The sequence below is a fragment of the Hevea brasiliensis genome, chromosome 5, assembly GCF_030052815.1.
Source record: "Hevea brasiliensis isolate MT/VB/25A 57/8 chromosome 5, ASM3005281v1, whole genome shotgun sequence".
NCBI classification, from domain to species: Eukaryota; Viridiplantae; Streptophyta; class Magnoliopsida; order Malpighiales; family Euphorbiaceae; genus Hevea; species Hevea brasiliensis.
The window spans coordinates 4,476,745-4,502,440 of record NC_079497.1 but is presented as its reverse complement, the minus strand read 5'-3'; the positions used below and the strand labels follow the sequence as shown (position 1 = coordinate 4,502,440).

Here is a 25,696-nt window from a genome sequence, read left to right as displayed (position 1 = left end):
TAGCCTTTAGCCTCTCAAAACTGACTTGACACTTGTCATTCCAATCAAATTTCATATTCTTGTGTAGTAATTTAGTCATTGGAGCAGCTATCAGGGAAAATCCCTTTACAAATCTTCTATAATATCCAGCTAACCCCAAGAAACTTCTGATCTCAGTTGTATTTTTGGGAGGCTTCCATTCCATCACTGCTTCAATCTTCTTGGGATTCGCTCTAATCCCTTCAGCTGTACTACATGTTTAAGGAATGCAATCTCATTCAACCAGAACTCACACTTGGACAATTTAGCATACAGTTTCTTCTCTTTTAGAGTTTGCAGAACAATTCTCAAATGCTCATCATGTTCTACTTTATCCTTGGAATACACCAGGAAGTCATCAATGAAGACCACTGCGAACCGATCTAAGTATGGATGGAAGATACGGTTCATAAGGTCCATGAATGCTGCTGGAGCATTTGTTAACCCAAATGGCATCACCGGGAATTCATAATGCCCATACCGGGTTCTAAATGCAGTCTTAGGCACATTTGCATCTTAACCCTTAGCTGATGATACCCTGATGTGAGATCAATCTTGGAAAACACACCGGCTTCCTTCAACTGATCAAACAGATCGTCAATTCTAGGCAACGGATACTTGTTCTTCATTGTTACTTTGTTTAACTGCCGGTAGTCAACACATAACCTCAGTGTCCCATCTTTCTTTTTTACAAACAGTACTGAAGCTCCCCACAGTAACACACTGGGGAGTATGAACCCTTTGTCTAACAATTATTGCAGCTGGATTTTTAACTCTTTCAATTCAGTAGGTGCCATCCTATACGGAGCAATTGAAATAGGAGTTGTACCTGGTGTCGCAATGGGATTTTGCGGTCGCCTGGACGATCACTCACCGAAGTGGGAAAAAGTGAGGAGTCGCCACCTTAGTTTTGAGGGAAACTAAAGAAAACCATTTGAGAAGTTAAATTAAAAATGAAACCACTTCAAAACAGAGATTCTAAGTTCGGGGTCCGTAAACGGGTGGGGAAGGTGTTAGGCACCCCACCTCGTCCCTTAATAAGGGTAAGTAGATTTAATTCTGCGTCCTTTATAAATTAGTTAGGAGGGCTTAGGCGGCAATGTTAATCCTTTTGGTGTTAGGAATATTTGATTTTTCACTAAATTTGGATCACCCAGATACATAAGTAAATGAGACAACCTTAGTGAACGGGTGTGAGAATCGGATAAGAACTCTCCTCCGATCTCTTTTAAGTTGTTTATTAAAATTTTGAGGGGAGACCGGATAAGAACCCTCCTCCGATCTCTTTTAAGTTATTTATTAAAATTTTGAGGGGAGACCGGATAAGAACCCTCCTCCGATCTCCTTTAGAGTTATTTATTAATGTCCCGAATTGAGACCGGATAAGAACTCTCCTCCGATCCCTATTTAATATTTATTAGAGTTTTGAGTTGAGACCGGATAAGAACTCTCCTCCGATCTCTATTTAATAGTTATTAAAATTTTGGATTGAGACCGGATAAGAACTCTCCTCCGATCTCTTTTAGACGTTTATTAAAATTTGGGGTTGAGACCGGATAAGAACTCTCCTCCGATCTCTATCTAATAGTTATTTATATTTTGAGTTGAGACAGGATAAGAACTCTCCTCCGATCTCTTTTAAATTAGAAAGGAGCACGAAAGGGATTTTTACGATGTCCCGAATTTTGGTGTCCTAAGAACCTAAAAATAAGGGTCCTGAAGTTCAAAGATGTTGAGGATAAGATTTCTCAATACCTTTTGGCTAGATGGGGAAAACTAGACTTGATTTACCGACCTCCCATGTATTCATTTTACCAGTATCTATTGATGCCCGACCTATTCTGTTTCGTTTACTTTGGTTTTATTCCACTCTATGACATCTTTGTCGAGTGGCTGTTTACGTCAACCTAATATTTTGGCTATCTTCCTGACGTGTTATTCAGGTCCTCTCTTTTAAAGGAGACCTCTAAGTTGCAGCTACCTACGTTTACCCAACCATTTACATACTACTAGGAGTTAGAAAACTTGTTTTCAGAAATGACGGAGATCAATAAAATGAACTGATCACTAAAAAGATGATTTGAGAGTGACTTTCTTTGGGATTGCTTGTGCAGAAATGATCTTGAAGAAAATCGCAGATGTAAGAAGAACAAGGAAAATGCGGGAAATAAACGTAGACACTTAATAAAACAGTAGCATGAACTCTTACAACAACATTTTTCTTGGGTTCTCTCGTACAAAATAATCTTGAAGAAAGTTGCAGATGTATGAAGAACAAAGGAAGTGCAGAAAATAAACGTAAACAGCAGTATGAACTCTTACCTGTGAGGAGCCGGGTCTACTAAAATAGTTACGGGGTGGCAAACAGGGATGAGACAATAGACTGATTAGCCTGAGGGTGGTGTTCTTCGTGAACTGGAGGGTACTTAGCTAAAGAAATGAGTGATATGAAGTTGATCTTGGGCAGTGAAAACAGAGATGATAAAAGACAGAAAGTGAGAGTATGACCAGATAATGAACAAACTGGAAATATAGAGTTCCAGTATTCAAAATCTCTTCAAGAAAACACTTCAGAAAACTAGTTTCCAAAGTCTTTTAATCAACACTTCTAAATAGCAGAGTAACAAACTAAATGAACTTTCAGAGTTCCTCTTGCTATAATAACAGCCTCTCGTCTATTTTTCCGTCCGTCCCTTGAACAGTTTTTATGCCGGTATTTATAGGAATCGGGTGCTCTTCGTGAAGGGTCAGGATTTATTTGAGGGAGATGGAGGGTCGAGATCTCGAAGGACATGATCGGAGGTTCAGGAATTAAAGAGAATCAAAATGAATGGTTGAGATCACTTTTCATAATATTTGTCCTTTTCTTCTTTCCATCTGACGGTCTCAAATTTCCTTGTCCGGAAAGATCCGAGGGCTAAGAGTGAAAGACGCTGGCATTGTCGTCTTCTCTCTTGATCTAAGGGTTCCGGGTTTGTCCTTACAAGTGGGATCAACGGTGGAGATTGGGATGTACAGGACTGTCATGACATACCCTGGCACCTGTCAGCATTGCGGGCGATTCTTAGGCGTGCGGTGGAGATCTCGTCTGCCAATTTTAACTACCTCGGCTCTGATTCTGACGATGGTTATTGGGATTTGTCTTATTCTTTTTGTCTTCCGATCCCTCCCCTAGCTCCTATTCCGATCTCTCATGCTGATCTCCTATCTCCCGATCTCTATTATCCCTTAATCAGTCTGGATTCGGTCCAAGCATTAATTACATCTCGATTCTCGGCGTCCGCCGTTTCCTTCGACATTAAATGCCCATTTCCCCTATATATACCCCTGTCGGAGACATTTTCTTCATCGACTTTCCTCTCTTCTTTTCTTACTTTCCTGTTCTAGCTGCTCGGTGGAAGTTCGCTATAATCGTGGCTTTGATCTTTTCAATGAACTTCTTTACTTACCGATGAAAATTCACGATCCGGTGATCGAATGACCTTCTTGATGATGGTGAGAGGACTGGATTTGACCGATCTGTATGCGGACTTTGGTTGTACCGATCTCGAGTCGCTCAACCGAGTTCATTCGGCTTCTCATCGCATTGGGTGTTCGGCGTCTTTCCTCCACATTGGGTGTTCCGACAGCGGGTCGGTTTCGAGTGGTAACATCGGTGACGATGTCTCTCATCTTCATGGGAGTCATAGTCACCCCATCTAAGCTGCACATCTATCCGATGCCAACGGTGGTCTCTGGTCAAACACATCTTTTGATTCACCACAAGACTAGGCTTTGACATAGGCCTTTTAGATAGGATGTTCCACCGGTCTCTAGAGATCGCCCAAATGATGTAATCACGAAATGTAATCGATCTCTAGAGATTGCCCAAATGATGTAGTTAGACCGGTCTGGTCGACCTATCCCTAGAGATCGCCCAAACGATGTATTTTATTTTCAATGCAATCCGATCTCTAGAGATCACAGAAATGATGTGATCCAATGTTAGTGTAATCCGATCCCTAGAGATCGCCCAAATGATGTAATCCGGACTTTTGAAAATAAAGACTTTATTTTGTCGGTTATCATCTTATTATTTTTGCATTGATTATTTTCCGATCTCTAATGTGGTTATCCGATCTGGTTCTTTACCTGAATGACACTTAACTGATCCTTTATTCAAAATATTTAGCTCATTATGCCGATCTCTAATTAACCGATCTCTGAACATTCAGATATTTGAGAGAAGTGTCAGAACAGCTGTCGAGTTCCACCAATCGATGCGCTGCCTAGAACCTCGCGAGCATTAAATGCTCGGACTAGTATAAATAGGGGTGGGAGGGTTAGCCAGTTGTTCTCTCATTCCATTTTCAATCCTCTGCTCACAACTTCGAAGTTCTCTCATTTTCTCAAGTTCTTCCGACGCCGATCAGACTCCGGTAAGGGCTTTGATCCTCTTTTTAATTTAAATTCTTTGTTTCTTTTGAAAATGAACGGTGCCGAAGGTCAGAGAGCGAGCCCTCCTTCGATTCAGTTCTCGTGGTCATCGTCTGAAGAAGAGGCAGTCGGGCCAAGCGTTCAACAAGAACCTCCCAGGGCCTCCGCTCCAACTCGGGGGCGGGTCATACCATCGAGGCTCGCACCTTCTTCAAGGAGAGAGACCCTTCCTATAGACGAGCTTCCGTCGGTTCTTCGAGAATCCGATCTGCAATCGTTTGTTCAAGAATACAATATTTGTCCTGATTCATATGAGCTGATCAAGTGCCATAGCGATCTTCGTGTCGATCACTCTTTTGAAGAGAATGACATGGTCATGGTGTACGAGGAACAGTTAAAGGCCGGTCTGAGGTTCCCTCTAGCCGATTTCTATAAGGAGGTCCTAAAACTTCACCGAGCATCCATTGTTCAAATTCACCCCAACTCGTGGCGGATCTTGGTAGCTTTCCGAGGTCTATGCGGCTAAGGGAATCGGACCTACGGCTAAGGTGTTCGCGAGCTGCATGCACTAACTCGCCAAAAGGATGACGAACACCGGTTCTTTCAGCGAAACCTCATTGCGGACTCTTTTCCGATCTGCCCTCATCCCTTAAGAATTGGAAGAACAGGTTCTTCATTACGAGGAGTAAAGATCCGAGCCGCTTTGAGGACTTTCCTCGTAGTGGTGGTACCAGGGCCCTGCTCAAGCACATTACCACGAGTCAAGAGGAAAGCTTAATAGTGATGGAGCTGAAAAGTCGTGCCGCCACTCTAAAATATTCTCGCCCAAATGCGGTGGCCGAATCGCACCATTGGACCATGCATCGATCACCGGCCAAGATCGCGAACTTCCGCTCTCGACCTCGGCATTGGTATTTTCTATATCTCGGCCTCGGGACCTTAGCGATCTCACTAACCTCTTTTGCATGCGGTATGGCGGGTGGTGAGGGTTCTAGGAAGCGGAAGAAGGAAAGAGAGATCTCCGGAAGATAAAGGAGATGAAGCGTTGAACGTCTTCAAACACCGATCACGAACACAGGGAGATACAAAGAGACCCACCTCAACCTTCGGTCCGCCGACCACTGGCTGTCGAGATCTCCTCCTAGATCGGAAGAGCGACCCCGCCTCTCTCGATTATTCCAAGCACGGAAAGGAGCCTTCTCAATCTTCCGGGAGGACCTCTTCTCGTGGCGCTCGAATCGATCGATCGCTTGAAGAATAACCGATGTTAGGAGAACTCCGATTTTGCCAAAGTCCAGGATCTACCATCTTCTTTCAAGAGGATCGGGACAGCTATCCGGAATGGTCTCGATGATATCTTGACTCGAACCATGAGCTTGAATGTGGAGTGTCCGTAAACCGGACCATGGTTCGGAAAAGATTCAACGTCTGGTAAGGAGGTCGGGAAGAAAAATCAGAATTGGCTTCCCTCGATCCCAACTCTCATCCGCTCGGGATTATATATCTCAAGTCGAGGGACGGGCGAAGTACCATGAAGACCCGGTGGCCGAGAAGTCTCGTGACTGGCCGAAGAGAACGGGCTCTCGAGAGAAGTCCAGGCACTTCAGCCAAGCGCTCGTGTCGCTCAACTTATAGAGGAGCTTAACGCGAAGGATAAGGAGCTTACCGAGAAAGGCAAAGAGCTTAAGGAAAAGACGAAGAGATGGTGTCAGAATAGCCGAGCCTATGTGAATGCTCATAAGGATCTCTTGGCCGAACTCCAAAAGCGCTACCAAGAGGACTTCTCTGGATGGATGACTGGCTCCAGGGGCGGCGAAGATAGTGAGGAGGAAGCCAAGGTGAGGGAGAGAGGAGAGTGATCCAAATGTAGATCAGTGGGGTGATCCCCACCAATAACTTGTACAGATTATGACATGAAATGAAATGCCTCTTTGTTCAATGAATGATTGTGATCGAAAAATTTTAAACCATTGTTTGTCTGAGTATTTGATTGTATGAGCACAGCAAAACAAAAACTAAATGTGATTATTAATCTAAGTATGAGAGATCGGAAAGCACTTTAAGCATGAGATCGGTAGGGAAGAAATGCTGAACGGAACTTGATTGAAAATTTAACTCGAACACTTAAGATCGGAATCCTCATTAAATCGAACTAAAACTTTAGCTCTTAAACCTTCGGAAAGGAGGTCGGCAATAAAACTGGTAGGAAAAGATCTAGTGCCAGTTCATTTTATTTATCAACAGAGATCAGGAATATACTTGACAGGTCCGGAAATTCGACAACGGGTTTGAGAGGTCGGTAAATGATTTGAGAGATCGGCAAGGCTTTAATGAATATGAGGACTTAGCATTGATTCAATTCTTTATGAGGAGAGATCGGAAATGTGACCGCCTATCAAAGAGGGATCGGAAACGTGATTAGCTGTTCAAAGAAGAATTTTTATTGATTCTAGGGGTCGGCCAAAATATGGTGTCGACACCTGGCATAATCTCAATAGTAAATTTAACTTCCCTTGCTGGTGGCAATCTAGGAAATTCCTCAGGAAATACCTCAGAGAAATCCCTTACTGTGGGTATGTCAGACAAGTCAAATTTACCCTGTTTTGTGTCAACCACGTGTGCCAGATAGCCTTCACACCCTTTTCTCATCCATCTCTTTGCAATTGTAGCTGAGAAGACATTGGACAAGAAATCTATCCTTTCACCCACAACTATTATTTCTTCATTCTCAATAGTTTTCAGAGAGATTCTCTTCAATTTACAATCTACCATTGCATGATGATGGGATAACTAGTCCATTCCTAAAATCACATCAAACTCATGGAAAGGTAGTTCGATTAAGTCTGCCAAGAACTCTTTCTCTTGAATCTTTAATGGACAACCCTTATATATCTTGTTTACTATCACACTGTGGCCTAGTGGATTTGTGACTAGGATGTCTTGGTCACTTTCCTCTACTGGTATTCCCTTTTCTACAGGCAGTTTGATACAAATATATGAATGAGTTGATCCAGGATCCACTAATGCATGCACAAAAGTATTATAGAGGAGGAACGTACCCTTAATGATACCTGGAGCATCCTGTTCCTCCTGTGCCCTTATAGCATAGGCTCTGGCTAGTTTTCTACCTTCTGGTCTCTCCACGCACTACGTCTGAGTTTACGTGAAATCTTTGCCTCGGCCTTGCAGCTTTCTACCCCTTAGAGCTAGAGGGGCAGGCCTATCAGTTGATACCGGAGTAGATGTAGCAGTTATGCACAGACAATCTCGGATTAGGTGGTCTGTAGACCCACACTGTAAACAAGCACCTATCATCCTCCAAAATTCCCCCTTATGCCATTTTTGGCAATGTGGGCAAGCAATGATATCGTTGGGGCTGGTCCTCGAACTCGCCCCTGGAGAGCTAGCCACTGAAGGGGTGGACTGGCCTCTCCTCTGTGCAAACTGAGATTTGGGCCTCTGTGACTGACCCTGACTTGGTGCTCTACTGAAACTCTAAGTAGGCGAAACTCTGAATTTCTTACTAGGGGCAGAAGATGCACTGGTCTGACCCTGACCTCTTTTCTGCTGTCTATCCCTTCTGTTCTGTTCATTTATTCTAACTTTTCAACCTTCAGTGCGACTTCCACTAACTTGGCAAACTCTATAATCCCCAAGGCTATAATCATTACTTTAATGTTATCATTGAGTCTTTTCTCAAATCTCTTGCATCTCTCGACCTCATTAGGGACTATTTCCTGCCCATAGCAGCTTAGTTTGACAAATTCTCTTTCATATTCAGTCACTGTTAGCTGTCTTTAGTGTAGGGTAATAAATTCCCTTCTCTTCCCTTCCAGGTATACACTGCCCACATACTTCTTTCTGAACTCAGTGAGAAAGAAATCCCAAGTTATTTGTTTTGATGACACCTCACTAGTTACTGTATCCCACCATTGGTATGCATCATCTTGCAGTAGTGATACAGCAGCTTCCAAATTCTACTCTGGAGTACAATGAAGTTGTTTTAAAACCCTTCCGTTTCTGTCCAACTAGTTTTCAACTGTGACAGAATCATCTTCCCTTTTGCCCAGAAAATCCACTGCCCCGAACTTTCTAAGTTTCTCCATGTGAAATTTTTAATGTGGAGGTGGTGGTGGTGGCATAACTCCTGCCATCTATCTAAAGAACTCAGCCATTTGCTGAAATGTGGTTGTTGCATCTGGTACTGGTGGAGCAGGTTCCCTCCTGTCTCTTGGCTCAGTCATAGATGGAGCATGACTCTCCACCTCCTCATCGACCGTACCCTGCATTGTGGAGTCCATATTTTGATCAAAATAACAAATCAAAAGATCTGCATTAGAGTCATCTTAACACTTACAATGCAATGCATGATATGCAAACTATCTAGGACCAGAAACGCCTAAACCATGCTCTGATACCACTAAACGTAACACCCCTCACCCGTCTATAGTGTAGCCGAACAAGGCGTGCTACACGGCGTGCTGGAGCACCTAGTCTGTGATTATCTCATTTTCTGAACTCAATTTGATTTAAGAAGTCTTTTATGTAAAATTCATATCATACTGGTTCTATTTTCATACTTTAATAAAATCAGTGTTTTAACAAAATTGGTAATAAAAATCCGGCAAGGTGCCATTTGTATTTCGGACAAACTACCCTTCTAAACCTGTTAAAAATAGTTCAATATGATAATCTCAACCTTCCAACTAATTTTTCAGTCTCAAAATTTTATAATTTCAAAATACAATCCATCATAATTTACATTCATCCAAACACTCTCCATAGGAGTTTAATATGTACAAATTATTACAAACCTTAAAGTTTTATGATATACATATTACATAACAAAGTGTCAAAATATAACTGATAGTCATTCCATAAGATCCTAAGTCCTACCATGTATGCAGTGTAGTGCAGATGACTCTGGAATCCTGTGCAGATCTGATGTCTCACCCTGTCATAGGTCTGCTAGGCTCCCCAGCTGTGTCTCCAATACCTACACGTAGCAAAAGCAAGCTGTGTCTCCAATACCTACACGTAGCAAAAGCAAGGCGCTAAGCAATTCTGCTTAATGGTGCCAAATATAAAGAAATATACACTAAAATAAAATAAATGAATTGTTTATGAATTTATGACATCGTTATTCTTTGCAGTTGCTGTTTCTACTTTTATTTGCTAACCTTTCATTTTTGCTAATTTTGGTGGTGCTGTATGTCAATAAACTGAATTTAGCTATTTGAATTTAATAATATTTAAATTAACTGCCCGTGTAGCCTATACACTGACCAGACTGGATAAACAGATATACTGGCATTGGGTACCTAGTACCTCAAGCCGTCACACCATCGGTCACAAAGTGTCTCCCGGTGTGCAAACAGTGTGGCTAAAAAGCCATATAGTCAATCCAGTGATAAGCCAAGTATAATAACACAATCTGTATAGCCGTAGGCTATTAAAGTCACAGTGCGGCTTAATAAGCCGTAAAAACACAGTATGGCCTAAAGCCATTTCCAGAACAGCTGTCAGAATCCTATTGGTATGCCAACCTATCCAAACTAGTCAACTAGGCAAACTAGGGCACATTACAAATTAATTATTTAATTCTTCATTTTTTTGAGTTTACTAGTTATCATGTAATTCACAAGTCAATGTAAATGTTGACCTTTTTTGGTAATATGGATAAGTTGATTCTAGCATCAACATGTCACAATTTGTAATTCAATATGCTGCTAATATAATGCAATTTACCCTTTTCACAAGTTGGCATTCATTACCAAATTATTTCAAGCTTCATTGTATGTAAATGTCAAATTTTCAGTTTTAGTGTGCTAGATTGGTCTAGCTTAATGTCCTATTTCTCTTGGTTTTTAGCTTCTGGTCAAAGAAATAAAATTGTAGCTCTATGTCTTATTGAACTTTTGGCATAAATTTTAGGTCATTCTGAGTTGTATAGACCAAGGTATGGTAATTTACTAAAGCTGGACAGATTGCATCTTTAGTGCAAAATTTGGTCAATTTTAGGTCAAATTCAGTTCTGGCAGCTTTGGTACGCAAACTTGGGCAAGCAATTTGACTTGGTTCTGGCCATTTCTGGGCTTTGGTGTCTTCATAAGAATTGTAGCTCTATGTCTAAGATTCCCATGGTAAAAATTTCAGGTCATTTGGACCTATTTTGAGTGAGTTATGGTCATCTTAGTGACTACTGTTCATATGGTTAAAAATCTGGGCTTTCACTTACCAATTTCGGATTAGGTCATTTTTAAGGTCAGTTTCTAGGTAGAATTTTGGCAACATTTCTACATGAAAGTTGGCCTATTTTGTGTCTAGTTTCACCTCCCATTGGCCTCATACCAATTGGGTCACCAATTGTCACTTATGGTTCAATTTACCTATTGCCTTCACAACACAAAATTTGAACACAAAGAACACTTCCAAATGACACTTCTCCTCCTCCCAAAACTACAAATATACATTCATAACACTTCTATACCATTCATCATATCTCAATCATATCCATTTGGATAGAATATACAAGTGCTCCATGTACATTATACAATCATAATTTACAAAGTTAAATTCAACATAATATATACATGAAAACACTTGTTTATAACATATACCTCTCAACCATTACTTTACATACACTGCCCTCAATTCATCTTCACCATAATTCATCAAGAAAATTCATGAAACCAAACACTAATTCATGAATTTAAAGGCTACCAAAAGTGACAGTTTACTAAGATATACAAATTGCTTTCCAAACCTTCAAATTCAAGTACTCAATGTACATATACATGGAAACTAAATTACTATAACTTTAAAATGACTAAATTAACATTATTTTCCATCCATTAGAGGTAAGAAAAACTCAAGTTACATAGGTTCTCATGGCTGCTAAAATTGAACAATACCATAACGTAATAAATTCTTCCATTCTCTTCACCATTCAATTCACCTCAACCTAAACATGAAGTTTACTAAAGCAAGGGAGGGGATTTGGACACTTACTTCTTTTGGAGCTTGCTAAAAACTCACTAACTTCCTTCTTTTTGCTCCAAGTATGTTGCCCAAGGCGTGTAGACAAGGTTTAGTGAAGAGAAGTGTGAGAACCATGGCTTGATGATGGGTTGATGAAGCTTGCAATGTGTGCGGCCATGGAGGTTTTGGTTGAGAGCTCTATTTCAGCAAGAAGAAGATTGTAGAAGAAGAAGATGAAATGAATGGGATCTACTGTCCCAAAGTCCCATATGTATGCCAAATTAGGAGTTAGTAGAGCACTTAGGTTAGTTTTATTGTTTAATTATTCAAAGTTTCATTATTTGCACATTTATCTCATTTCTTTCACTATTTATATAATGTATCACAATTTAATTTTTCATGACATTTTCAAAGTGTAATACTATTTATTTTTAATGGACATTGAGGTCAAAAGGCAACTCTAGGTGTCAAATGACCAAAATGCCCCGCTTCGGGTTGTATTCCCGATTTTTTGGTAACACTGATTTTTATCCATTTTTTGATTTTTCATTTTTCTTTATACTAATTTATTAATTTTTTTTTAAATATTTCTAGTGTCAATTACATTTCAATAAACCTTTAATTATGTCTCAAAATTTAATTCCAAGGGTTCCTCACAGTCCTAGGGTCAGCAATTGCCTTCACCGTAACTTCCCGGTGCAGTCACCCATTGCTACAGTACCGGCTCGTTTAACCTAGTTTCATTTTCTCTCTTTCATTTTTCTTTAATTTTTCTTGTATTATTTATTTATTTATTTCATTATTATATGTCTGTTCACTATCACCGAAGTGTAGTTCTAGACATCCTGATTTGCCCGGACTGACATTAGGTCACCAGAGCAACAGAACGTACAGAACACGTACAGGGAGGATGTTATACCCCGAACCTGCCGAAATTTGCTAAAGGTATTGGTTACCCTAAGCTGTACCCTATGCAACTCCTGCTTAACCCTAAACAAATTTCTACTTAACCCTAAGCAACACCAGAATCTTTAGTAGATTAATAGATTTCTACTTAACCCTAAGCAAAGTTCTACTTAACCCTAAGCAAACTTAGATCTAGAGATAGACTAAGGATTAAGAGGATTAATAGATTTATTAAGGAACCTAATGGGTTTTAGTTAATTTCAACTCCACGAAAATAGAATTGAGTTAATTAAGACACTCCTTGTCTCACTCGAAAGAGTATTCAAAAGATTTAAGAATTAATCTTTTTGAAACCCATAATTTTCATGTGTTTGGATAACTGATTTAAAATTCCAAAATAGTTTTGAATATTAACCCCTAAACTCCAAAATAACTTTATTATTATTGTTGATTGTTAGTTAATTTTAATTGATTAATAATTTAATTCTTGCCTTATTTCATTTGTTGAGTCTATTTCCTACGATTTTAGTTAAATTTTCCATTTAGGTTATTTCTTAGTTGAATTTGCTATTATACCCCTTAATTCCTAATCTCTTCCTCTAATTACTTTTTAGCTTAAATTAGTTAATTTTATATCAAAAATTCAATCATTAACACAACTCTTCGAGGGAACGATATCTTATCTATATTACTTATGTGACCCGTGCACTTGCGGTTGGGCCACATCATGAACCCATTAGTTAACTTACAAATTTAAATCTCCTATCAAAAGATTTGCACTTTACATAATACTCTTATTTGAAAAAACAAAATATTCTAATAACAAAAACACAACAATTTTATTGAATGAGAGAAAACACCACAAAAACTTAAAATCTACTAAGATAGATTTGAGGTTTATTCACTCAAAAGCTATTAATAATTATAAATATTAGTAAATATGCCTAAAATTTTTGAACGATCACATATCTGAAAGTTATTAGAAAAAAATAAAATAAAATAAAGGGAGAAATTGCCATCGGTGAAAACACTCACCGGTAGCTATCCAAAAAAGAGATTAAACGAAGGATGGAAGAAAGAAGGTAAGATAGGAAAAAATGAGATTTCTAGAAAGAGGGCAGAATCCCTCTCTCTAGAAGCTTAATTTCAACTTCATTTCTTTCGTTTACTACATCTGATTATTTTCTTAATCAAATTGATTTTTTAAATAAATAAATATGTTATATTTGATCAATTGAAAAACAATTATTTAAAAATTTATAAACTTAAATGGAATATTTTATTATATCAATTCTGTTAATTTCGACTTGAGAAAAACAAATTACAAACACGGCCTATTATCAAGGTTAGCTTAATATTTAGAGGTGGGCTCGGTTTAGGGTTTGAAAAATTCCGAAATTCAATTCAAACTCTTTTTTTTTTCTATAAATTTGTGCAATTACTATTTTTCTAATTTTAAGAGAATTTTAATTTAAGTTAAATTTTTAAATAATATGTGGCTTAAAGTTATCAAATTGAATCAAAATAAAAAGTCTATAAATTTTAAATTTTAAATGTTTAATAATGTTAAATATAAATTGAGAGGAAACTAAGAAAGAGATATACGACCATTCATGGTGTAAATAGACTAACTGTGTTACAGTAATGGGAGGGTGGGAAATCAACAGACAACAGTGACGTTGAGGCTGCCGGAGGAAGTCCATCACAAACAAATCGATTTTGTTTTTTGTACCAGATGTGCATGCTTCCATAAACCCAACATTGTGAAATATATCTAACATTATTTTTTGGTTTTTTTATAACATAAAATATCAATTTATATGAATTTTCTATCAATTCAAAAAATAATAATTTTTTAAAATAAATATATAAATATTATAATTTAATCATATTTTTTAAGAAGAATATTATATAATTATGATTTTGATTATTATATAATTTTATAATAATATAAATTCTATTATTTAAAAAATCACAATATCAATGTATTATACTAACTTCACTGACATAAAAGTAAAAAAAAAAAAATATAAACTATATAAAAAAAATTAGTTTACATAACATGATAATACAAGAAATAAAAAATTATTATTGAACTAATAATTGGCCATTTATCTTATGGCGCAAGAAGTATCAAAAGAAATAATAAAATTTATTAGGCTTAGCTTGATGATGGTTGATGTGTCCCAACCGCAAGTGCATGGGTCATTCAAGTAATATAGAAAAATATATCGTTCCCACGGAAAAAATAAAATATGTTAAAATTATATTTTAATTAAATAAATAAAAGAAATTTGGGAATTTGAAGCATAAGGTATGAAAATGCAAAACTAAATTCAAACAATGACTAATTTAATAATTCGCAAAATAAAGAAATTGATAGTATTAATAATAAAAATTAATAAAATGAGATTAAACTAAACACTCAAAAGTAAAATTCCAAACAATAATTGATGAAAGACGATTCTAGAGTTAAGGGTTCATATTTATGTCATTTTGAGATTTTCCCTAGCTAGCCCAATCTATGAAATTTATAGGTTTAAAGAAGATTAATTCTAAAATCCTTTGAAAACTCTTTCAAGTGAGACAAAAAGATTAATTCTAAAATGCTAATATTTTTAAGCGAAAATGAGTGAAAATCTTACACCCTCAAGCTCAAAATTGGACATTGTCCTCAATGTCTAAGGTAGTACATAGTGAAATTCAAGACAAAAATGAATAACCAAGTATTAGTGAAATGAAAAGCAAAGGTGAAAGGTTACCTGGCACAGGATTGTGATTTAGCAACTTAAAGTGCATAATGCATGTTGCATAAGTAGATTGCATAAGTTATGCAGTATGAGTGCTCTGTAAAATAAGTGCCTAAGTAGGCTGCACAAGTTATGCGAGTTCTTATGCAAGTTTTGACAAAAATGAAATAACAGGAAGTTGAGTAATGCAAAACTGCATAAGTTATACACTAAGTTGTGCAGGTTTCAGCAGAAATTAGAAATAAGGCAAAAATGAAGTATAAAAACTGCACAAGTTGTGCAGTTTGCCTATGCACAATTCAGCAGAAACAAAAGTTGACAAAATCACTTTGCAATTTTGGAAATTGTGCGGGAAAATGACTTTTAATGTTTAAACTTCATTAAAAATGAGAATTTTTAGCCAAAAAATTGCATGAATCATTAAAAGTTAACATAAAAATTCATCAACATATGCAAATCCAAATTAATTGCACACTCAAGTTCATGATAGCAAAAATTTCTGCACAAAAACTTGTGAGCAATATCATTTCAACCCAAAACCTGCAGCTTGAAATTAATCACATCTTAAGCTTAGCAAGAACCAATACCACTGCACTACAATAAGAAAGTTGCATTTATCTACAAAAGCAAATCATGCATGCTCAGTTTTTCCAATCAAATGCAGCATCATAAAATTGAATGACACAACTCAATTGAGCCCACAATCACAAAAATGAACCACTCACCATAATACTAACATTAAAGACACAGAAAATAATACACCTAGCCTAAGCTAATAAGAATAAACAGATAGTTGACAGCATATATTGCAGAATTAGCACACAGAAATTTCTTTGCACAAGCCCAAAAGGATCCGCAACAAAGGCAATTAAAACAAATCAATTTTGGGGAAGTAGAGAATCAAAATATCAAGTAAGAATAACTTCCCAATAGTGCAATAGACTCTAGTTCTTCAAAATGCATCTATAAAAGGAAAAATTCAACAATGTCACAATTAAATTTGAGGGATATTTAAAACAAAACAAAAATAATGCAAATAGAATAAACTTAATAAAAATAGAATAAAGAAACTTGGGGTGCCTCCCAAGAGTGCTAATTTATAGTCCTTAGCTTGACCCTTGTCATGTTTCATGGTGGCTGGAATTGGAATTTATTGCCTCTATTTTTAATGGGTGCTTTAATGAATCTATACTTCATTTTCTTTCCATCACATGAGAAGATCCTTGTTGCTTTGTCTAAAAATCCAACCATTTCTTTCTTGACAACCTTTGGTGCATCTTTTTCTTTGAGAGATGGTTGTTTGACCTAACTTTTCTCCACTTGCTCAAGTTGAAAGATTGGTGCCATATGAAAAGGTGGATTATTCTTCAAATGTTATGCAAATGCAGCCTCTTTTGGATTTTCATCACTGATAGTCCCTTTATAGACAAGACAACTTTCAAGAGAAGCCTTTGGATAGCTCTTTCTAAAGTGCTCTTTTGCTAACTCATCAACTATATCAATTCTCAACAAGAGTCTACATCTTCATATTACTTCTTCTTGTCATTGCCAATGTTGAAGACTAATTGATCCTCTCCGGCTTTAAGAGTAAGCTTTTTACCTTTCACGCCAATCAAAGCACCAGCTGTAGCCAGAAAAGGCCTCCCCAAAATGATTGGCATATGAGAATCCTCTTCCATGTCCAAAATGACAAAGTCAACTAGGATGTAAAATTTTCCAACTTCAGTGGTATATTTTCCAAGATCCCTTCTGGATACTTAATTGATCTATCTGCCAACTAAAGAGAAATGTGGGTTGGCTTAAGATCTCCCATGTTGAGCTTCTCATAGATGGAGAGGGGCATAAGGCTTACACTAGCCCCTAAATCACATAAAGCTTTTATAGAACATGATTCCCCAATGTGGCATGAATTGAAAAACTCCCTGGATCCTTGAGCTTTGGAGGAAGTTTCCTTTGGAGGATAGCACTTCATTCCTCAGTTAAGGCTACAGTCTCATAATCTTCAAGTCTTCTTTTGTTTGAGAGAATTTCTTTCAAAAACTTAGCATAAGAAGGCATTTGGGAAAGAGCATCAATAAAGGCACATTTACATATAGCTTCTTCAAAACCTCTAAGAACTTCCCAAATTGCTTATCAAGCTTGCCTTTTTGAAATCTCTGTGGAAAGGGAAGCTGTGGCTTGTAAGGCTCTGGAGGTATATATTTCTCTTCTTTCTCTTCAACCTCCTCTTTACCTTTTCTTGCACTCCCTTTTTCACTCTCTTGTTTTTCATCTCCCTCAACATCTTTCTCATTTTCTCTTTTCTCAACTTTTTCACTCTTCTCATTATGCACTATTTTACCACTCCTCAGTGTGATGGCATGACACTGCTCCCTTGGATTTTCTATCTGACTAGGAAGTCTTCCCATTGATTTGGTACCTGAGGAGCTTGCTTGTTGTGCAATTTGATTTTCTAGGATCCTATTGTGTGTTTACATCTGTTCAAGCCTTGCTTTCATCTCTCTCATCTCCTCATCAAGCTTAATTTGATTGGTAAGAATTTATTTTAACAAAGCTTCAGTTGTGGACCCTTGTTCTTGCTGTTTTGGTAGAGGTGCAGGATTTGCATTCCTTTGTTGAAAACCAAGTGGTGGTTGCCTAGGTTGTTGGTATTGATGCCTTTGTTGTTGTGGTGGAAAGTTCTGAGTTGAAGATTGATTTTGCTGATTCCCCCATGAAAAATTGGGATGATTCCTCCAAGCATATGAAGGATAGTCTACTCCACAACTCATTATTCCTTCTACACAAGCAACTTATTGAGAACTTCCAAAACATGATGATGAACTGACTAGCATACTTAAATCCTCCATTTTCTTAGCAAGGACATTAGTGAGTGCATCAAATTTGGCATTGATCATGTTTAATGGATCAAGCTCATACATTCCAGCAACTTGCCTTTTTTGAGTTGGAGTTGACCCTCTTGGACTACTCCATAGATAACTGTTCTTTGTTATTTTCTCTAACAACTCATAAGCTTCATCTTAATGCTTAATGATGAATTCCCCTTCAGTTTGAGCATCAATGATTCCTCTGATAGCAGGAGTGACATTTGTGTAAAAATTATGGTTTATCATCCATTTAGGAATGGCATGATGTGGACATTGTCTCTCCAACTCTTTCCATCTCATCCATGACTCATAAAAAGTCTCATCTTTTCTTGGTCTAAAAGCAATCATTTGATTCCTCAACTCTTGAGTTTTTCCAAGTGGAAAGTATTGGGCAAGAAATGCATCAGTGAGCTGCTTCCAATTTGTAATTGAGTTGTGAGGTAAAGAATCAAGCCAATCCAATGATCTATCTTTCAAGGAGAATGGAAACAATTTTAGCCTTGCTGCATCATCAGACACTCTTGACTGCTTTTGCATGTCACAGATCATAACAAACTTCTTAAGATGAGTATGAGGATTTTCTGAAGGATGTCCCCCAAATTGGAAATTTTGAATCATTTGTAGTACCCCAAAATCCATCTTGTAGCTATTTGCATCAATTCTTGGTCTTGCTATACTCTCTCTCAAATCATCAAAATGAGGAAATGCATGATCCATCATACTTCCCCTAGGCACATTAGCATTTACAACCTCTTCACCTTAGGTTGCATTTTCATTGTTTCGATCATTTCTAGCATTACCACCACCAATTCTAATTCTTTCATCAGCCATTTCTGCTTCGATTTTAGTTGCTCTCAAGGCTTATTTCCTTTTTCTGGTTTCTTTCTTGTTGGCTCTACAAAATTTCTCAATTTCAGGATTAAACAATAAGGATGTGTCACTTGTGCTTCTAGCTCTTCTAATAAAAGATTAAGAGTACCTAAAAAGAACAAACAAACACAAAAAATGAAAAGATAACAAAAGTAAAAAAAAAAATATAAACAACTAAAATAATTAAGAATTCAATCTTAAACAAACAACTCCCCGACAACGGCGCCAAAATCTTAATGTGTCCGAACCGCAAGTGCACGGGTCATTCAAATAGTATAGAAAAAGATATCATTCCCACGGAGAGTTGTGTTTTCAATTGAATTTTTGATGTAAAATAAAATATGTTAAAATTGTATTTTAATCAAATAAATAAAAGAAATTTGGGAATTTGAAGCATAAGGTATGAAAATGCAAAACTAAATTCAAATAATGACTAATTTAATAATTCACAAAATAAAGAAATTGATAATATTAATAATGAAAATTAATAAAATGAGATTAAACTAAACACTCAAAAGTAAAATTCCAAGCAATAATTGATAAAAGACGATTCTGGAGTTAAGGGTTCATATTTAAGTCGTTTTGGGAATTTCCCTAGCTAGCCCAATCCATGAAATTTATGGGTTTAAAGGAGATTAATTCTAAAAGCCTTTGAAAACTCTTTCGAGTGAGACAAGGAATGCCTTAACTTAATCCTACTTTCGTAGAGTTAAAATTAACTAAGACCCATTAGGTTCTTTAATCAATCTATTAAAACCCTCTTAACCCTTAGTCTATTTCTATATCTAAGTTAATTAAGTTCAATTTCTTGATTAACTATCACTTGGTTTTCTCCTTTCGGTGCGTCAACCAAGGATTAAGAACATAACTTAATGGGGCCCTTCATTAAGCATGTGAATAAGCACACAAGCAATGGATTAAATCTTATAAATTTCATTAAATAGGGACTAACCCAGTTCAAATCAACAAAAATAACTAACATATTACATCCCTTACTCCAGAATCAAAGAAAACTACTCACAATCCATGTTTAACACAAGAAACTCTAAGTAAAAGAGGAAATAAATCATGAAAATAAACTAAAACTAAAGAAACCCGGTTGGAGAAATGTAGAAAATGGTGAAGAAGAGTAGAAAAATCTGGATTCTGCTCCCTAAGAATGAAAGTCGACTGCTCCTCTATTTTTCTGCCCCTTTTTTTTTCTTCCTCTCTTTCTTTTTATCACCAAAAATGAGGCAAGGGCACTATTTATACTTTCTGACAAATAACCCTAAAAATGGTGTGTTTAAGGAAGGGATTCATGTGTAAAAATTCTTCTGCAAGCTCATTATGAAGACTTGCACAAGTTGTGCAAGCTTCCTATGTAGATTCTGAGCAAATTTGGTAATTCCAAGTGCTTCCCATGATGTTACATAAGTGAGGCGTAAGACTGCATAAGTTATACAGCTGGTTGTGCAGATTTCTGCAAGTTTGGGTGCTCTTCCATGAAGCTGCATAAGTAGAGTGTGAGACTGCATCAGTTATGTAGTTTTCTGTGAAGCTACATAAGCAGAGCATGAACCTACATAAGTTATGCAGGTAAGTCATGCAGATTTCGGTAGGTTTAAGAATTTACTTCTTCTCCTTATGCAGAATTGCACAACTTATGCAGCAGGTTATGCACATTTTGGTCACTTTGCATTTTTCAACTTTCAAGCTTTGTTTTTAACTTTCAAGCTTCATTTTTAACATCTTTGGCTATAGGAATCACTCCTCACTGGCAAAATTGCTTTTTAGTCCCTCAGAAACACCATTTTCACCTATAAAATAAAAGAAATTACAATTTAACCCATAAATTGATAATTATGAAAAACCATCTAAATAACTAATAAAATTAGCTAAAAGTGACTATGTAACACCCTAGACAAATCCCACATCGGCAAAACACGGGAGAGATGATGCTGGGTTTATAAGTTGGTGGTTCGTAACCCCTAGTGACGCGTTTTAAAACCGTGAGGGCTTCGGCCAAGAGCGAACAATTTCACTAGTGGGCCGGGCCATTACACTCTTCCGTGTTTTGTCGATGTGGGATTTGCCTAGGGTGTTACAATCCACCCCCCTTATGGGACTCAGCGTCCTCACTGAGGTTTGCCCCACCATCGTTCAAGGTCGCACGCGAGCGCTCGATACCACAAATGTAATGGCCTGGCCCACTAGTGAAATTGTCCGCTCTTGGCCGAAGCCCTTACGGTTTTAAAACGCGTTACTAGGGGTTACGAACCACCAACTTATAAACCCAGCATCATCTCTCTCGTGTTTTGCCGATGTGGGATTTGCCTAGGGTGTTACAGACTAACAAATAAATGAAATGGCCATGAAATTAAACCTAAATGACTATGCAAAATGCATGTATCAATGGTGTAATATTTGATTTGGAAAAATTAATTTGAGTTCATTCCCTTCCTTTCTAGTACAGCAAAGCCCAAATTGGTGTCCCCAATCTTCTTTATTACTAAACAAAAAGAAGCAATCTAAATGTCATAATTTATTGGTTAAACATAATGAGGGTCCTTGGATTGAAAAGTGAAGTTGATGTGTTATCATGTATTTGATTAACTGGATTGGATGAGTCAGACTAATTAATAATGAATTAATTATTTGATTACAATTAAAATGTAATAGTGATGTATCCATTTCAAGTGTGACGTAAGCTTCTTTTTACCTTTTTTACTATCAAATTTGGATTACCTTAATTTTAAACATCACTTTGATTGAATCATATTTCGATTTATCATTTATATGGGTCAAAACACAAATGTATTTAAATTTTATTTTAAAAAATTTCTGGGTGAGGCCCATAACTATGGGATAATGTTACCTTACATTGGTTTGAGATAAATAATTTGTGATAAATATAAGACTCAATAAACTTCATTCCCTTTAGTTAGTTTTTGGAATAGAGTTAGGTCTGATCCATTTTTTTTATATGGTATCAAAGCCTCGCAGATGTTCATGCTTGCAATTGTTCATACTTGGATGTGAGACGTGCATTGTCAATTTATGCTAAATATAAGAGTTGACTTAACTTTTGACGTGAAATTAGGCCCGATCTATTTCTCTGGTAATCAGAATTGACAATTTAATTGTCAGCCAACTTTCAATAGATATTGAAATTGGTCCACCGAAATGAAAAATAGCAGAAAAGCTTATATGACAAAATTCCAATATTTCATACTACATCCAAAATGAACATAGAAAACAGCACGTGATAGGAAACCATTCCTTCGTTTTATTCTAATCATGGAATTACAACAAGGAATATTGAACAACATTATCAAGCAATTAAGGTTACTGTTCTTTTATTATTATTATTATTATTATTATTATTATTATTATTATTATTATTATTATTATTATTATTATTATTATTATTATTATTATTATTGCATGTCACCCTACTTGTCACCAAACTTCACCCGAAGATTTTTGACAACTTTCTTATCCAGCTAGAAGGCATTAGCCAGAACATCAGTGTAACATCTCTAATTTTTAAATTACTTATTTTATGGGTAAATATAATATTTTATTTTATTAAAATTTTGAGAAATTATTTGAAATTATTTGAATTTTAGTAATCGAGTTTGATTTTTTCAAAATCAATAAACTTTGTTAATTTTTACAAATTAATTTAAAGACCACGTGATGTGGCCCAACCGCAAGTGCATGGGTCGTACAAGTAATATAGAAAAAGATATCGTTCCCATAAGGAGTTGTGTTAATGATTGAATTTTTTATATGAAAATTGACTAATTTGAACTATTTTTTAAATTAAAGCAATAAATTGATAGATATTGAAGTGTGAAATCTATATGTGTAAAATTAATAATCTATTCAACAATATAATGATTTAACTAAATTTGCATCAAATTAAAATAAGCAAATTGAAATATGGCAAGATTTAAAATGGCAAGTAATTAAATTCAATTAGAAATTGACGATGATAAAAAGGGGATTCCGGAGTTCGGGAGTTCATATTCAAGCTATTTTGGGATTTTTGAATTGGTTATCCAATCTTATGGAACTTATAGGTTTTAAGGAGATTAATTCTTAAATCCTTTGAATAACCTTTCGAGTGGGACAAAGAGTGCCTTAATCAATTTAATCCTACTTTCGTGGAGTTCAAATTAGTTACGACCCATTAAGTTCCTTAATTAATCTGTAAATCCTCTTAATCCTTAGTCTATTTCTATATCTAAGTTAATTAAGTCCAATTTCTTGATTATCTATCATAAGGTTTTCTCCTTTCGGTGCTTCTACCATGGATTAAGAACAACACTTAATGGGATCCTACACTAAGCATGTTATTAAGCACACAAGAAATGAATAAAACTCATTAAAATCACAAAATATGGATTACCCAATCAAAATCCACAAAATATCTCAAATATTACATCCCAACTCCAGAATCTAATGAAAACTACTCACTATCCATAATATTTACAAGAAACTCTGAGTTAATATGGAAATAAATCTTTAATCTAAGCTAAGAACTAAGAAACCCAATACAATAAAGGTAGGAAATATGCAAGAAAGGAAATAAAACTCCAAATTTGGTCCAGAAATGGAGATGTGACATTTTGCTCCCTCTTTTTGACTCTTCCCCTGCTGCTGCTTCCTTTTATGTTTCCTCCTCCTTTCTAAAATGAGATAAGGGTCTATTTATATCTTTTTCTAACAAGTAGCCCTAAAATGGTGTGTTTGAGGTGTGTTTTAATGTGGGAATCTTCTACCAGCTCATTATGAAGACTCTATAAAACTGCATAAGTTATGCAGTCCCTTATGCAGTTTTCGGCAGGTTTCTGGGCTCTCTGTGTGAAGCTGCATAAGCAAGGAGTAAGTCTTCATGCAGTGACTTATTCAGATTTCAGCAAGAATGGAAAAATTGCTTCTTCTCCCTGTGCAGAACTACACAACTTATGCGGCAAGTTATGCGCAATTTGGCCACTGCATAATTCAACTTTCAAACTTGTTTTTGATATCTTTAGCTGTAAAAATCACTCCTCACTGGCATAATTTCTTTTTAGTCCCTCAAAAACACCATTTTTCCTACAAAACAAAGTAAAATTACAAATTAATCCAAAAATTGGCAATCATGAAAAACTATCTAAATAACCAATAAAATTAGCTAAAAGTGACTAACAATTAAATAAAATGGCCATGAAATTAAACCTAAATGACTATGCAAAATGCATGTATCAAATACCCCCAAACTCAAGTCTTTGCTTGTTCTCAAGCAAACTTTAAAACATAATGTAATTTTTAGGGGTGCCTTGTCCAAAGAGCTATGAAAATCACTTATTAAAGTAACTTAACATACCTTTAGCCACACCAACAATCCATATACCCATCCTTCAAGATGCAAAAGAATTTAATGCTTATCCAAGCTTTCACCGCTTAGCCATCAAGTCAATTATCATCTAAAATTCCCAAACCAACCAATCAAAAGAGAGAGTCATGCTCAAAAGGAATTCTAGAACAATCAATAGCTAAAGTGTCTCTATATAGATTGATGGAATTTAATGAGTGAATAGATAATTTTCCAATCCCATAGGCAAATTTCCTACTCCTATCTCCACTAATGTAGTAAGTACTATCAAGAGATCAAAAGTCTTTTTAGGGATATAATAGGGCTATGGGGTGCAAAATGAGATTAAGAAGAATAAGGGTAAAAAGGATTCAAAGCATGAGAATATTCTCAATCTTGAGAACATAAGGTACACTTCTTATTATTTTTTTTCTCTTTTTTATTTTTTTATTATATATATATATATATATATATATATATATATATATATATATATATATATATATATATAAAGAGGAGAGAAATACACAATGAGAATTTTCAAGTGCTAGCATATTTTACAAAATACATAAAATGGAGGGATACCTTGATACTTTAAACTTGTATCTTGTATTTTCTCTTGATGATTGTCCCTAAAAATGCCACCCCCAAACTCATTTCTTTTAATTGCTTTGGGTGGATTTCTTTCAATTTGAATAACAATAGTGAAAAGCATGTATACTAGCACTTTTATAAGATGACAAGCATTTCTTCTCCCTTTCATTATTATATATTTTTTTCTTTTTTTTCTTTTTTTTTAATGAGTATAAAGTGTACCTAATATTATAAATAATTATTCTTATGAAAAGAATTGGAGTGTTTGGTTCATTGGCTAGGTAACATAAGGGTTTCAAGAAAAATTAGGAATATAAAGGCTCAAAGGGGTTTGCAAGGGTTAATTTTAATTAGGAAAAAGGCCAAAGGTTTAAAATGAGAATATTTAAATCAAAGAATGCCTAATCATCTCTCTTTTCAAGTACAAGCTAGTATTTCGCCTTGAAAGGTTTAGAAAATTTGTTCTAGGATTGGTGAGACATCATTTGACTACCTTATATCCAATAACTCCCTCTAAACACTCCAATCTCTAAAGGACTAGTTGGGTGGCTTTTTGGCTAAGAAGATATAGGCAAGGGATAAACACTTCAAAACTTTGCACCTTTTAGGAAACTTTCAATCCACAAACCCAACTTAAGGTAAGTCAAATCACTCTCATAGGCAACTTTTCAATACTCAAGGGATTTGGCAAAAGATTTTATTTCATGATGCATGATTTTTAAAAATGAGCAATGCATTAACTAAATGGAGGAAATCTATTTGTGTGTAATGTGTACAACTTCTAAGTGATGTATAATGTGTATGTGAATGTGTTATGTATATGTATGTATGGATGTGTATGTAAAATATTTACAATATATATATAAATGGAATGGGATGAGATGTTCCTACACTCAAAATGATAAAAATGTAGCAAAAATCAAAATGCACACCCCTAAACTCAAAATTGG

General features: G+C 36.0%; 1 non-coding gene and 1 pseudogene across 1 annotated transcript; one reads left to right on the top strand and one right to left on the bottom strand.

Moving 5' to 3' along the window:
- The window catches only part of LOC131180043 (germin-like protein subfamily 1 member 14), a 63,567-nt pseudogene that overhangs the window by 21,474 nt on the left and 16,397 nt on the right, over nucleotides 1-25,696 (bottom strand).
- Nucleotides 18,195-18,302, top strand: LOC131180390 (small nucleolar RNA R71). Its single transcript, XR_009149166.1, has one exon. It is a non-coding gene; the product is annotated as a small nucleolar RNA R71 (small nucleolar RNA).